Source organism: Salvelinus alpinus, chromosome 20 (genome assembly GCF_045679555.1).
Source record: "Salvelinus alpinus chromosome 20, SLU_Salpinus.1, whole genome shotgun sequence".
NCBI classification, from domain to species: domain Eukaryota; kingdom Metazoa; phylum Chordata; class Actinopteri; order Salmoniformes; family Salmonidae; genus Salvelinus; species Salvelinus alpinus.
In genome coordinates this window covers 2,951,762-2,956,662 of record NC_092105.1, presented here as the reverse complement: position 1 = coordinate 2,956,662, position 4,901 = coordinate 2,951,762, and positions in this window count along the sequence as shown.

Sequence of the window (4,901 nt, the reverse complement as noted above, 5' to 3'; positions counted from 1 at the left end):
AGTCTGAGGGGATTGGCCTATATCTACAGGAAAAACAGTGCTTTAACAGACATGGGGTTTTCAGTTTCAAGTTTAATGTCACATGCATAAGTATAAGGAAATGCCTTTCTTGCAAGCTCCAAACCCAACAATGCAGCAATCAATATCAATGTAGCACTAAAAATTACAAGGTAGAACAAAAACATACAAAAAATAAAACTAAGAAATAAGAAGAACATGAGAAAGTAAGTAAGCTATATACAGGATCAGTTCAATACTATATTTACAATGTGCAGGGACACTGGAGTGATGGAGGTAGATATGTATAGGGGGATGGAGACAGGGATACTGGAGTGATGGAGGTAGATATGTATAGGGGGAAGGAGACAGGGATACTGGAGTGATGGAGGTAGATATGTATAGGGGGAAGGAGACAGGGATACTGGAGTGATGGAGGTATATATGTATAGGGGGAAGGGGACAGGGATACTGGAGTGATGGAGGTAGATATGTATAGGGGGAAGGAGACAGGGATACTGGAGTGATGGAGGTAGATATGTATAGGGGGATGGAGACAGGGATACTGGAGTGATGGAGGTAGATATGTATAGGGGGATGGAGACAGGGATACTGGAGTGATGGAGGTAGATAATGTATAGGGGGAAGGGGACAGGGATACTGGAGTGATGGAGGTAGATATGTATAGGGGGAAGGGGACAGGGATACTGGCGTGATGGAGGTAGATATGTATAGGGGGATGGAGACAGGGATACTGGAGTGATGGAGGTAGATATGTATAGGGGGAAGGGGACAGGGATACTGGCGTGATGGAGGTAGATATGTATAGGGGGAAGGGGACAGGGATACTGGCGTGATGGAGGTAGATATGTATAGGGGGATGGAGACAGGGATACTGGAGTGATGGAGGTAGATATGTATAGGGGGAAGGGGACAGGGATACTGGCGTGATGGAGGTAGATATGTATAGGGGGAAGGGGACAGGGATACTGGCGTGATGGAGGTAGATATGTATAGGGGGATGGAGACAGGGATACTGGAGTGATGGAGGTAGATATGTATAGGGGGAAGGGGACAGGGATACTGGCGTGATGGAGGTAGATATGTATAGGGGGAAGGAGACAGGGATACTGGAGTGATGGAGGTAGATATGTATAGGGGGATGGAGACAGGGATACTGGAGTGATGGAGGTAGATATGTATAGGGGGAAGGGGACAGGGATACTGGAGTGATGGAGGTAGATATGTATAGGGGGAAGGAGACAGGGATACTGGAGTGATGGAGGTAGATATGTATAGGGGGAAGGGGACAGGAATACTGGAGTGATGGAGGTAGATATGTATAGGGGGAAGGGGACAGGGATACTGGAGTGATGGAGGTAGATATGTATAGGGGGAAGGGGACAGGGATACTGGAGTGATGGAGGTAGATATGTATAGGGGGAAGGGGACAGGGATACTGGAGTGATGGAGGTAGATATGTATAGGGGGATGGAGACAGGGATACTGGAGTGATGGAGGTAGATATGTATAGGGGGAAGGGGACAGGGATACTGGCGTGATGGAGGTAGATATGTATAGGGGGATGGAGACAGGGATACTGGAGTGATGGAGGTAGATATGTATAGGGGGAAGGGGACAGGGATACTGGAGTGATGGAGGTAGATATGTATAGGGGGAAGGGGACAGGGATACTGGAGTGATGGAGGTAGATATGTATAGGGAGATGGAGACAGGGATAGTGGAGTGATGGAGGTAGATATGTATAGGGGGAAGCAGACAGGGATACTGGAGTGATGGAGGTAGATATGTATAGGGAGATGGAGACAGGGATACTGGAGTGATGGAGGTATATATGTATAGGGGGAAGGAGACAGGGATACTGGAGTGATGGAGGTAGATATGTATAGGGGGAAGGGGACAGGGATACTGGAGTGATGGAGGTAGATATGTATAGGGGGAGGGGACAGGGATACTGGAGTGATGGAGGTAGATATGTATAGGGGGAAGGGGACAGGGATACTGGAGTGATGGAGGTATATATGTATAGGGGGAAGGGGACAGGGATACTGGAGTGATGGAGGTAGATATGTATAGGGGGAAGGAGACAGGGATACTGGAGTGATGGAGGTAGATATGTATAGGGGGAATGGGACAGGGATACTGGAGTGATGGAGGTAGATATGTATAGGGGGAAAGAGACAGGGATACTGGAGTGATGGAGGTAGATATGTATAGGGGGAAGGGGACAGGGATACTGGAGTGATGGAGGTAGATATGTATAGGGGGAAGGGGACAGGGATACTGGCGTGATGGAGGTAGATATGTATAGGGGGAAGGGGACAGGGATACTGGCGTGATGGAGGTAGATATGTATAGGGGGATGGAGACAGGGATACTGGAGTGATGGAGGTAGATATGTATAGGGGGAAGGGGACAGGGATACTGGCGTGATGGAGGTAGATATGTATAGGGGGAAGGGGACAGGGATACTGGCGTGATGGAGGTAGATATGTATAGGGGGATGGAGACAGGGATACTGGAGTGATGGAGGTAGATATGTATAGGGGGAAGGGGACAGGGATACTGGCGTGATGGAGGTAGATATGTATAGGGGGAAGGAGACAGGGATACTGGAGTGATGGAGGTAGATATGTATAGGGGGATGGAGACAGGGATACTGGAGTGATGGAGGTAGATATGTATAGGGGGAAGGGGACAGGGATACTGGAGTGATGGAGGTAGATATGTATAGGGGGAAGGAGACAGGGATACTGGAGTGATGGAGGTAGATATGTATAGGGGGAAGGGGACAGGAATACTGGAGTGATGGAGGTAGATATGTATAGGGGGAAGGGGACAGGGATACTGGAGTGATGGAGGTAGATATGTATAGGGGGAAGGGGACAGGGATACTGGAGTGATGGAGGTAGATATGTATAGGGGGAAGGGGACAGGGATACTGGAGTGATGGAGGTAGATATGTATAGGGGGATGGAGACAGGGATACTGGAGTGATGGAGGTAGATATGTATAGGGGGAAGGGGACAGGGATACTGGCGTGATGGAGGTAGATATGTATAGGGGGATGGAGACAGGGATACTGGAGTGATGGAGGTAGATATGTATAGGGGGAAGGGGACAGGGATACTGGAGTGATGGAGGTAGATATGTATAGGGGGAAGGGGACAGGGATACTGGAGTGATGGAGGTAGATATGTATAGGGAGATGGAGACAGGGATAGTGGAGTGATGGAGGTAGATATGTATAGGGGGAAGCAGACAGGGATACTGGAGTGATGGAGGTAGATATGTATAGGGAGATGGAGACAGGGATACTGGAGTGATGGAGGTATATATGTATAGGGGGAAGGAGACAGGGATACTGGAGTGATGGAGGTAGATATGTATAGGGGGAAGGGGACAGGGATACTGGAGTGATGGAGGTAGATATGTATAGGGGGAGGGGACAGGGATACTGGAGTGATGGAGGTAGATATGTATAGGGGGAAGGGGACAGGGATACTGGAGTGATGGAGGTATATATGTATAGGGGGAAGGGGACAGGGATACTGGAGTGATGGAGGTAGATATGTATAGGGGGAAGGAGACAGGGATACTGGAGTGATGGAGGTAGATATGTATAGGGGGAATGGGACAGGGATACTGGAGTGATGGAGGTAGATATGTATAGGGGGAAAGAGACAGGGATACTGGAGTGATGGAGGTAGATATGTATAGGGGGAAGGGGACAGGGATACTGGAGTGATGGAGGTAGATATGTATAGGGGGAAGGGGACAGGGATACTGGAGTGATGGAGGTAGATATGTATAGGGGGAAGGAGACAGGGATACTGGAGTGATGGAGGTAGATATGTATAGGGGGAAGGGGACAGGGATACTAGAGTGATGGAGGTAGATATGTATAGGGGGAAGGGGACAGGGATACTGGAGTGATGGAGGTAGATATGTATAGGGGGATGGAGACAGGGATACTGGAGTGATGGAGGTAGATATGTATAGGGGGAAGGGGACAGGGATACTGGAGTGATGGAGGTAGATATGTATAGGGGGAAGGAGACAGGGATACTGGAGTGATGGAGGTAGATAATGTATAGGGGGAAGGGGACAGGGATACTGGAGTGATGGAGGTAGATATGTATAGGGGGAAGGAGACAGGGATACTGGAGTGATGGAGGTAGATATGTATAGGGGGAATGGGACAGGGATACTGGAGTGATGGAGGTAGATATGTATAGGGGGAAGGAGACAGGGATACTGGAGTGATGGAGGTAGATATGTATAGGGGGAAGGGGACAGGGATACTGGAGTGATGGAGGTAGATATGTGTAAAAAGCAGCCTCTGGATTTAAGATTTCCTGATTGTTTATAGCCTCATACAGTTTGTTAAGAGCCAGCTTGTTATTTTTCCTGTCCTGAGGTGGAATGTATAAAACAGTCACGATAACAGCTGAAAACTCCCCCAGGAGGTAGAAAGATCAGCATTTGACCATCATGTAATCCAAGACGGGTGAACAATTGGTCGACACTTCCACCGCTCTCGAGTCAGCACACCAGTTGTTGATGATGAAGAGGCAAACCACTCCCTCTCTCGATTTCCCTAATTCCACTGGTCTGTCCACACTTTGAATGGAGAATCCATTGAGTTGGATAGCCATGGGGGGTATTTTGTTCGAGTTCCATGTTTCAGAGAATATTGCAGTTTCGAGAGTCCCATTGGTAGCAAGTCCGAGATCAGAGGTCCTCCATCTTATTATCAAGTGACTGTACTTTAGTCAGTAGAACGGAGGGACGATCAGAGGTCCTCCATCTTATTATCTAGTGACTGTACATTAGTCAGTAGAACGGAGGGACGATCAGAGGTCCTCCATCTTATTATCTAG